Source organism: Lycium ferocissimum, chromosome 7, assembly GCF_029784015.1.
Source record: "Lycium ferocissimum isolate CSIRO_LF1 chromosome 7, AGI_CSIRO_Lferr_CH_V1, whole genome shotgun sequence".
NCBI classification, from domain to species: domain Eukaryota; kingdom Viridiplantae; phylum Streptophyta; class Magnoliopsida; order Solanales; family Solanaceae; genus Lycium; species Lycium ferocissimum.
In genome coordinates, this window is record NC_081348.1 from 43,999,192 (window position 1) to 44,011,256 (window position 12,065).

A 12,065-nucleotide genomic window follows, 5' to 3' on the forward strand; every position below is an offset into this window, starting at 1 on the left:
CGACCTTAATTTTTTTTATCTCTACTATTATGAAAGAGTGGGCCCCACCTTAAATTTTTTTTTACTATTGTAGAAGAGTGGGCCACACCCTATTTTTTTTTTTTTAATTTACTATTATAGAAGACCTTTAATATTTCGCCTTCTTGATGTTATTCCTCATTATTAGTGCTAGACGTATAGTAAAAGTTTTAAATATTTTAGTTTTATGACTTCTTTAGCAGTTTTTATGTTCAATTTAAATCGTTATTTCTTTTTTCCCGAACTTCTCTTCGTTACATTTTTCTCTAAGCGTATCTTTATCATTTTCTGAACTTATTATCATTATTTAAATATCCTTTTTTTCTGTTGCAATTGTCTCCTACTTCTTCATGTGGACCCCACCTTAATTTTTTTTCCTAGCAATTGTCTCCTACTTCTTCACGTGAACCCCATCTTAACTTTTTTTTTTTTTTTTTTGCAATTGTCTCCTAATTCTCCACGCGGACCCCGCCTTAATTTTTTTTAAATCTCTACTATTATAGAAGAGTGGGCCCATCTTAATTTTTTTTTTTCATTCCTACTATTATAGAAGATTGGGCCTCACCTTAATTTGTTTTTTTTTAAAAATAATTTTTCTACTATATAATTGGGGCCCACCTTTTTTTTTTTTTTTTTAAGTTACTGACGATGTGGTAAAACCCAATTTTAATTTACTATTATAGAAGACCTTTTATATTTCGCCTTCTTGATGTTATTCCTTATTATTAGTGTTAGACGTATGGTATAAGTTTTAAATATTTTGGTTTTATGACTTCTTTAGCAGTTTTTATGTTCAATTTAAATCGTTATTTCTTTTTTTCCGAACTTCTCTTCTTTACATTTTTCTCTCCGTACCTTTATCATTTAACTTATTATCATTATTTAAATATCCTTTTTTTTTCTGTTGCAATTGTCTCCTACTTCTTTACGTGGACCCCACCTTAATTTTTTTTTCCTAGCAATTGTCTCCTACTTCTTCACATGTAACCCATCTTAATTTTTTTTCTTGCAATTGTCTCCTAATTCTCCACGCGGACCCCACCTTAATTTTTTTAATCTCTACTATTATAAAAGAGTGGGCCCCATCTTAAATTTGTTTTTTTTTTCATTCCTACTATTATAGAAGATTGGACATAACCTTAATTTTTTTTTTTTTACAATTTTTCTACTATATAATTGGGGCCCACCTTTTTTTTTTAAATGACTGACGACCAAACTATATAGAAACTCATCTATATAGTAGAAAAATGGTAAAGATACATTATTAACCATTTCAAAAGGATCAGTTGGACAAGCAGTTGATATGTCCGAGTGGTTAAGGAGACAGACTCGAAATCTGTTGGGCTTTGCCTGCGCAGGTTCGAATCCTGCTGTCGACGATCTTTTTTTTTTTTTTTTTTTTTTTTTTAATCCCTCGCACTATCGATGGAAGCCACGTCACTAAATATGCATTGATTCATCAAAAAAAAAAAAAAAAAAAAGTGGAACAGCCGTGTCCATATAACAATCTGGTCACAAATATACATTCAAGAGAATCACTTCGATCATAGGTTATATACACCATCTATGAGTTCAATGGCATAAAAGCACCATGAAATCCATATGGCACTTTGCAAGGTAATATGATGATGGCAACTTGCTCACTTTCAATATTTTTTGCATCAACTATATAGACCTGCAAGATAGAACTTATATGCATATCAGAAGAAAATTAAATTCCCAAGTCATGTTTGAGTATAACAAACTATAAGAAGTTTCAAGAAACACGATTCAAAGTTAATCAATCGATCCTAAAATTTTCAAAATCGACATAACAAAAGAAGTTTGTAATTGTCCCTCCAAAGCATACATTCGATATTTTCCTAGGTTTAATCATCGGGCTTATGTAACTCACAGGATCGACTAATATGAATTCACACCTTAGACAGTATTTTCATTATGGGGTTATTTGTCAATTCAAAAGCATCTTGTATTAGTGAGTGGATGTAGCATGCTAGGTGGAGGTTCAATTGAAACCCCAAATTCCGACGCGGAGCATAAATTTATATGTAAAACTTTATTAAAATTGCAATTAATAGTAGACATAAACCCATAACTTTTAAAATACAACTGGTTCAAACTAAGAATCTTGAAGTTGAACTCATAGCTAGAATTTAAATCCTGAATTCGGCTCTGTCTCGTATAATATATTGTAACAATACATATATAAGATTAACATGGTCCATAAGAAAGAATGACACGTACAAATCGAGAAAAAATGATAAACTATATTATGATCAACTTACTTGAGATTCATTTGTATTTTCATTGTGTGTGAAAGCCACTATCCAACCATCATCCTCATCAACACCTCCAAGTTTTGGAACAAAGGTAGCTCCAGTACAGAAAGTGTTCTTTGGGAAAATGTGATACTGAACCTTAAACAAATCCTCTTCTTCTTTGTCATCCTAAGTAATCAACATTAAAAATATATCAATTATACATAAATGAATTTTACACTTTTAGAAACTAACAATTTATAAGTAGCAATTACCTCAGAAATTTCAACTTGTCTTTCTTCAAAATGAAGCTTGGCTAACCCTCCAAATTTAGCAAATCCTCCTGATGAATTCTTTGCTAAATTCAAGATATATGTCATCATGAGGTCTAGTTAGTAACATGAAAACGCTTATTTTATCGCTAAATGACAAAAAATCAATCGTTAATCCTATTTAACGAAAGATTAGCGGAAATTCCGGTTAGCTAAGGGCTATCTAATATATACCAGATCATAGCTAAGAATTTCTGTTTCTTAGTAGTGATTAATTATATCTCATTTTCAAAAGTAATCTTTTTGTCACTCAGTCAAATAGAAATTAGAGTACTAACCAAAGTAATTAGAGAAAGCTTCCGAATCAACAAGTTGTAGATAACCAAATTTGTTTTTAAGACCAATGAATTGTTCATTGATAATTAGAAATTCCATAACAAACTGATCACCGGTTGTACTAGGAGTTTTCATCTTCACTTCTCCTGTTTTCATGTTTAATCTCCATACGCAAACGTGAAAAAACGAAAAAAAGTTCTTTCGACAATTGAACTCTTTCAACCCGTCTAGACTCAATTCAGGCTCGTCTTGTGTTAGTTTTAGTCTCGGTATAATCGATCGACGAGATCTACATGCCCTCACCACCACCGTTTACACAGTAAAAAAAATGGAATCAAATTGATTAAGCAATTTTACTAGTTTCATGATCACATAAATTTGAAATTAAATCAACTAAAAAATGTTAAAATACCTCATCATTATCTTCAAAACAATTTATTATGTGAAATACACAACATGGCTCAACTTCAAACCATTTGATGGAATTAGCATCACCATAACGAGGCATTACTCCAATTCGTGCATATGCATCTTCGTCGTATTTTATTAATCTGCAAAAATCAGAAGTATATATGTTAATTGAAGGATTTAATCAAAAGTATTTCATTAAAATTTAGTATCACTACTTTTTTTAATATAAGATGTTTGAAATACTTACTCTCCTCCAGTAATAAATCTGTTTATGTCTATAGTTAGTGGAAAATCCAAAATCACATTGTACCTAGACATAATATTGGGATTATATACCATATTAGAATAACATTAGCAAATGCAATAATTGGATTTAAATCCATATACATTGAATAACAAATATTTTTTACACTATCATGTAATGTAATTGATAATAGCAAGTTCCACTTTATTTTTCAGATTACCGTATATCAGGCTTGATAGAAAAAATTACCTATTATTATAGGTTAATTTTATTTGACAGTATGAATAAGTTATACAATATCGGTGCATAAAACTTAAAACCCATAATAATTACCTCATTGAAACTCCTATTTCATGGCAAAGAATACACCTATCTAATTTGAGATCCACCTTGTGAACCATTTGCTTTCCATCAGCTGAAAATAGGAAGGAAGCTTATAAATAAATTAGAAAACAAAAAAAACCTTTCAATTGAAGTCTTCCAATTTAGATTCAAAATGGAAAATAACATACCTGAAATGACTCCTAGCTCAAGATAGGGCTTTAATGGATTAATTCCCATTATAACAAGTTCATCCGTATCTAGGAATTTCTGCCGAGATATAAGATAATTAAGTAACTATATATATATATATATATATATATATATATTAAATGAGATAGTCACATCTATAATATGATATAAAACATGCAAGAGCTCCTGTCTTCAGATCTCGCTCACACCCAAAAATAAAAATAAAATATTTTTTACATGAAAATCAGATCCACTACATGTGTGAGGCTCGTGAGAGACACAGTTTAATTAAGTAATTTACAATTTGTTTTTCCTAACAACCTAAATTTTTGGATTAGACAATTACTTGTAAAACACACACTACGATTTTCAATAAAGGGTGTTCAACTCTTCACGGATGGTCACAGCTTCGCCACTGCCACCAACCAAAAAATAACATAAATTTTACATGCTCAACTCTTGAAAATGTTATAAAAATTGTTTTAATATCTCAAAAAGAAATGTCTAGATTCATTATTTAATGGGTATTAATATTTTCTTCAATGGTGTTTTAAAAGTTGGCAGATTGTGTCTAAGAGACTATGAGGAAAAATCGTGAAATCATCTTAACGGTTCTATTATCATTAATAGCCATTATTGGTCTTTACTATAATTTATTCAAAATAATGATTTCATGATGGAAACGTATTTGACCATTTGAACGGCCTTCTATGGTCTTTATTATGTTAATAATATCTTGTTCCCCTTCTCAACCTATATATTCTATGTATTCATTTTGCAGAAGTGATAGAGAGAAAAACAAAGTAAAAACTTTTGAACACCTTTTCTTCGTTTAGTGCTGGATACAAAAAGATAATCTTTGTCAGTTTCTGTGCTCCTAGTTTATACTAGAAGAGCTTGTTGAATCCTGGGGGATACACCCATACCGGGTGAAATATCCTTAAGGACAGTGTCTTAATTGACATGCCTCAAGCTATCAAGAGTTTCTCTACAAGGGTTCGTGATCAAGCATTTTCCTCAAGTGTAAAAGAAGTTCCTACAAGTGTTCGTGATGAAGAAAAGTCCCTACACATGTTCGTGATGAAGTATTTTCCGTAAGATTTTCCAACAATCTTAAGGATATTTTTATACTCTATTCTTACGGAGAATACGGTTTATAATATTTCCAACAAGGCATCTAGCGATAAATATTACTTGAACTACTTGGGGGACAATGGGGATGCACTTGGTGGAATCGGTTGGTCCACGACGAGTTTGGCTGGGACGTCAAGTATGTCGCTGGCGAGACTCTTGTTGCTAAGTTCCTAAGGCAAGGGAAATATGGGTAACCAAGCACTTGTATTTGAGAAGTACGTAGAAAAGGCTGAGAACTTTATATGTGCTTTGGAAAGGCTAATAAGGTATGACAATATTATATGTTTATATTGGAGAGAAAAGAAAACGTGGTTACGTTAACACAAAGTCAATAGGAAAAATTCTGTGAAAATAACTATAATTACATGTGTGGCAAACTAAGCCATTATATCTCTCAATGTAAAAGAAGATTCGGAGAAATGATAATCCCGCTAAGTAAAATAAGTGTGGCTAAGCGGATGATATAGTTGTTGTGGTCATTTCTCAAGCGAGTCTTGTGGCTAGTGTGAGAGATTGGGTGTTAGACTTTGGTGCTAGTAAGCATATTTGTGCTAACTAAATTAATTTTGTGTCTTGCACCCAATTAGTTGAAGAAGAAGAGTGATTTAGTTATCTTGGTGAGTCAAGAACTACTTAAGTTCTTGCAAGTGGAAAATTCTTCTTCAACTCACATTTGAGAAAGGAAAAGGAAAAAATGATATTAACTGAGGTGGTACATGTTTCTAATGTGTGAATCAATTTGAGTTTTATGTGATTATTGGGAAAAGTTGGGTGAAGATTTTATTTGAGTTTGATTAAGTGTTTTTAAAAAATAATGTTTGTGTGGGTGATGAGTAGTATAACCGTGATTAATATGCGTATATTTTTTCAAGATGAAAACACTAATACTAATGTTTAGTTGATTGATTCATATAATTTATGGATGTTAAACTTATAATCTGTTTAGTTTATCTTATATTAAAAAATGCAAGGTCCTATTTCTAATATTTACATTTTATTTAATGATATTCTAAATGTTTAGAAGGTTATTTGATATTGGTAACAATCTTTACTACTAACATTATTGCTTTGAATTACAGTAATTGCTTTGGACTAATTCTACTTTCGAAAAGTTATGTCCGTCTATTTGAATGGTCCTAATGATCTTTATTATATTCGAGATAATGATGAAGTATTTGATATATTTTATTGATGTATAAAGTTGAGTGCGAATTATTGATCTGGTTAGCTTATAAGAAAATTGAAAACTCCCTTATGAATTGCGAAAAGATTATTCGTTAACTTGAATATTTGAAAGTGTGGGGGTGGCTTGCTAAGATTATACTTCATGTTCCTAAGAAAAAGAAAATACGGTTTAAAATTTTTTTTATTGTATAAATGTTCCATGTACAGCTTTTTGATAACTTATGTGATGTGAAATAAAAAAGAATTGTTGAGTTTTTCAAGAATATAATTTTTAAAAGTGATAATTTCACATGGTCTTGTTTTTCATCTGATTATTGAAATGCATTAACAAGATTTTAAAAATATTTGAGAGGTGCTATAAACTATGATATTAAATATAGTGGATTTTCCACTATATTGGTGGAACAATGATGCTAACTGAATTCTTGATTTAGTCGAGACAAAATTTAGTGTGGGTGTCATAACATGAAAATCAGCCAAATGGAATCTGGATTTATTATTTTGGAATTGGTTGGTGGTGAGGCTAAGTGGTTAAGAGACTTCTTAGTGAGTATTCCAATTGGAATAAAGCCAACATCTTTTGTGTCTATACATTGTGGTTGTCGAGCGACAATAACTGTAGTGAAATATAAATTTTTCAATGGCAAAAATAGACACATTTATTTGAGACATAATGTATTAAAGCAGCTGCTATGAGAAGAAATTGTTTATGTAAATTATGTGAAGTCGGAGGTGAATCTGATCAATTCACAGACAATAAGAAACATCGAGGGGAATGGATTTTTAAGTCAATTTGAGAAGATCAACAATGATGGTAACCCAACCTATATGATTGGAGATCCCATGAATTAGGTTCATATGGGTAATAACAAGTTATTAGTTGATCAAGTGTGCACTATAAAATTATATCCCTTCCTATGGTGTGTGAATATAGTGTAATTCGCAAGATAAAGTGGCCGAGGTTATAAACTCTTAATCCAATTCATATCCTTTATAGGTGGTGTATTGCTCTGCAGAATACACTTGATGATTGGACCTATATGAGTGTGGAGTGGTGCCGCTTCTATGAAATTGTGACGGATTTCTAGAGCACTCATGAATACCAGGACACGCGCACGGCCTCATAGCGCAAAACCGCGATAACGACAAAGATTGTGCAAGTATAATGTGATAGAATAAGACCCTAGGCTTATAAAAGAATTTTTGGTTCATAGAAGTTGTAAACTTCACCAATTATTCTGTGAGTTTAATCTTATTTTATCTAGGTCCGGGTTCATAGTCTAGAGACACCGATTCGACGCATTGTACTCATATGGAAAAAAAAAAAAAAATCCTGAAGAAAACTTCTTATTTTATTTTTTATATTTTATTATTCTTTTTGAGATAAGTGGGGGATTGTTATAAAAATTGTTTTAATATCTCAAAAAGAAATGTCTAGATTCATTATTTAATGGGTATTAATATTTTCTTCAATGGTGTTTTAAAAGTTGGCGAGATTGTGTCTAAGAGACTATGAGGAAAAAATCGTGAAATCATCTTAACGGTTCTATTATCATTAATAGCCATTATTGGTCTTTACTATAATTTATTCAAAAATAATGATTTCACGATGGAAAACGTATTTGACCATTTGAACGGCCTTCTATGGTCTTTATTATGTTAATAATATCTTGTTCCCCTTCTCAACCTATATATTCTATGTATTCATTTTGCAGAAGTGATAGAGAGAAAAAACAAAGTAAAAACTTTTGAACACCTTTTCTTCGTTGAAGGTCGTGGATACAAAAAGATAATCTTTGTCAGTTTCTGTGCTCCTAGTTTATACTAGAAGAGCTTGTTGAATCCTGGGGGATACACCCATACCGGGTGAAATATCCTTAAGGACAGTGTCTTAATTGACATGCCTCAAGCTATCAAGAGTTTCTCTACAAGGGTTCGTGATCACATTTTCCTCAAGTGTAAAAGAAGTCCTACAAGTGTTCGTGATGAAGAAAAGTCCCTACACATGTTCGTGATGAAGTATTTTCCGTAAGATTTTCCAACAGAAAAAACATGCCCACACGTGCGGAACATGTACACACAATATAACTAATAATTAAAATGCTGCCTTTTTATGAACAATTACGTTTGAATGGGCTGTGAATGATCGACTCCAAGCTCCATTGACTGTCCAATTACCCAAAGTTTCTAGTGTTTGAATGTTTATCTCTTGCGGCATATGGTTTTCAGTAATTGAGTAGTACTTCTTTGAGTGCTCAAAAACATTTGTGTTGCTTTGATATTTGAGCAATACACCAAATCTCTACTGCAAGACTAACGTTACACTGCTAAAAGTATTGCCATTTATTTTATATTATTGATCTCTTGATACGCGTGTTGGCGTGCATACGCCGTCTGGATGAAAAAGAATTGTAGAAGTTACTCTATATATATATAAAACTTAGTTAGATCTTAATTTTATCTACCGAATGATGTCAAATATTTAAGAACATCCAAACAAAAAAAATAATGTTAGATACCCTCCCCCTTAATCGGAGTTCTCTGATTAGGCGCATGCTTCAACATCTAAGTTCCATACAAGGAACCTCATGCTTTTAAGAATAAATTATGATATTTGATAGACTGACAGGTCAGCCACATAATTTATTCCTCAAGCTAATCAAACTTGGCTTGCTCCTTTAGTTTAGGGCAATCGAGTTTACTTGCTTCTCACTCATTAATCGCAAAATCATGTGTTTTATAACTTGATTAGATGGTTTATATCTTTTTATGACCCCCAGAGCAAGAAGTCGGAGGATAGGGTGCGTAACAGTGGCAGAGCTAGATAGGCTCTAGGGGGTTCGAACCCCCTTAGCGAAAAATTATATTGTATATATAAGGTTAAAATTAAGTTTTTATTTATATACATTAGATGTTGAACCCCCTTGACTTCTTCATGTATTTACTTTTTCATATTTTTGAACCCCCTAGGTGAAAATCCTAGTTCCGCCACTAGTGGGTGAGAGTTTGAGCTCTGGATATGAAAAAAAAAATCTTTATAGAAGCTTCTCGCCTTAGGTTGTATGAATTCAGATTAGTCGAGACCCTAATGCGGGTACAGGATAACGAGTGAAAAACCAAAAAGTAAATAAATGTTAGATAAACTAAAATTGGATGAAAGAGGTATACTTCATGACATACCACATTTAAAAGGGAAGCCATCAAAATAGCAGGAGCATCCCCTTCCATATTACGAATAAAACCTGGTTTCTTTCTATTCTTTTGCTTGTTGAATGTGTCTGTCTGTACATATTTATTCTTGTACAATAGATTCCATTTGCTTCCTTTTCCTTTTTCTTTTTCTTTGGTGAAGTACAAAGCATGAAGCATTCCTTCACCTTCAATCCATAGATGGCTCGATTTTCCAAAAATTGACTTGGTCGATTTTAACCCTCCAAAAAGAGGGTTTGCTCCTGCAATTAGAGGAAGATTCAATTTTTAACTTTTACGAGTTCAACCTTTTATAAGTTTCTACTGCTGAGTTTTGAAACCATTACAATTTTTAAATTATAAACTCAACATTTAATAAATTTGAGTGATATATGTGTACTCTGTGTTGAAAATATTATTCAGCTGAAGATATGGTTATAAGCTACATACGCATTTGCCTGCAAATGATATTAATGGGTGTGTTTGTTAAGTAGGAAAATAAGAAAATATAATGACTTATTGTCCCCCAAAAGTTATTTTTCATGAAAAATGTTTTTCTTCCATACGAAACACACCCTACATGACATAAACTGCATAGCATGTTTATGATGTTTACCTCATTAATTAGCAGTAATGAACTACGTATAAATACTAGCTGGACAAAAAACATGTGAAAAACGAGAATAGAGACGTGAAAATGAGAGCAACTTTTCTATCTTTTCTTCATAAAGTCGACTCCCTACTAGCTAGTTCGATTTTAGTCCTGCCCACCTGCAAAAAAAAAAAAAAAAGATTTAATAATCTATTCGATAGTTTAAAATATCGGTATAATTAACACGCTGTATCTGCCATATACTTATTTTTGAGGTAACTAATTAGGTTCACTTAATATGAACTTCAGTTAATTTGCAGAGATCTTTTAGATTACTTTGAAGCGTAAATATTTATTTAGACATTTATCATACCGTTTCGTACGTAAACACCCTCTGGAAAATCATCTGGAATTTTCCCTTGAATTGTAGTCATTCTCACAGCTTCTCCAATCTCTTCAACAGGTGTAAAATTACTCTGTGAATTATATATGTATTTATAGGTGAAACTGGCGTCCAAGAAGGCCGGTAAAAAGTAAAAAAGCCAAAATGACAGAGTGAACTAAAAATATGTATAAAAATTATAATAGACATATATATATACCTGAGATGGTTGGTCTACAAATTCAAAGGTCTACAATTGCATCCACTAATTTGAAAGCAGTTTCCTTCATAACTTTTGGAACATCCACTATCAAGGGAAAATGCTCCAAATCCTTCAAGAAGGGCTGTTCCATAATAAAATTAAAATGAGGCAAGTTCTAAGCTTCTCTTTACAAATAACATAGCTTAAAATTCAAATATAATATTGCACCAAACTCCAAAGGTAGTATATGCGGTAGATCATAGTCGATCAATCGGCTTTACGTCAATCCCAAAAGACAAAGCTTCTAATTAAACCTTATTTTGCATATCAAAGAGCGACGTAATTCCCCATTCATCCGAAAAAGTAATAATCCCTTACTTTTGCTCGTCACAATTTGCTTCTCGAGAGTCAAACAACATTGAGGATGACTCACATTTAAGATGTATTTTATCATCATATTAATATGAGAAGAATTGCATGTTATAGTATTTTCATATAGTTTCGAACATTCAAATTTAAACTTTAAAATATTGAATTTATCTAATTCAATTTAGCTTAAAAAATTAGTCATATTAAGTACTCTCAAAAAGCGCAACGTGACAAGATAAAAGTGAACGGGGCGAGTATTTTAGTAAAGAAGAGAGACATTCTGGATCGACCACTACGACTGCTTGCCCATCTAGCAAAGTGGCTTGGAAGCAATAGCTACCTTGACCATCTTCCGAGTTCTAAATAGTTTACTATTCAACCACACCAGTGATTGCGGGATGAAATCCGATAGCCAATTGCTGGCTCTAAATAACCAGTCCATCAATAAGCTCCATTCTTCAATAACATATGGGAAGCCATATATTCTTACAACTTTTTTTTGTTGACAGCCAATCTAGCGTAATTCTTCTTCTTATCTTATAACCGATTATATATATGGGTGAAAATCATTTACATCCCAAACTTTGCTTTAAAAATCAAGCTCCCCCTCAACTTTGAACAATAGACAATCTCCCCCCTTTATCCTAATTGACTTTTGTAAATGCCTATTTTACCCTTACATTATCAACTTTTGACTTCTTTTTTTTGCTTCTTTAAAATCATGATATTTTTTTTTATCTATGTATCAAATTTCCTATAAAATAAATAAATGTTATCTTTTGGGCAAAGAAAAAGTGAGAAATATTAATTGAGTATATAAGCTAATAATGTTCTACAATGAAATAAATTAGCAAAATAAAAATAATTAATTTTAATAATAAAAATAATAATAATCAAACTCTAATATCTATTTATACAAGTGAAAATAACAAATAATAATAACTTTATAAATATATTCCA

At 31.7% G+C, this 12,065-nt stretch overlaps 1 non-coding gene and 1 pseudogene across 1 annotated transcript; one reads left to right on the top strand and one right to left on the bottom strand.

Annotated features, from left to right (window-relative positions):
• The first annotated feature begins 1,315 nt into the window (after positions 1-1,315).
• TRNAS-CGA (transfer RNA serine (anticodon CGA)) lies at positions 1,316-1,397 on the top strand. The gene has a single exon. It is a non-coding gene; the product is annotated as a tRNA-Ser (tRNA).
• Positions 1,398-1,582: 185 nt separating this feature from the next.
• LOC132062239 (carotenoid 9,10(9',10')-cleavage dioxygenase 1-like) lies at positions 1,583-10,887 on the bottom strand (annotated as a pseudogene).
• Positions 10,888-12,065: the final 1,178 nt, after the last annotated feature.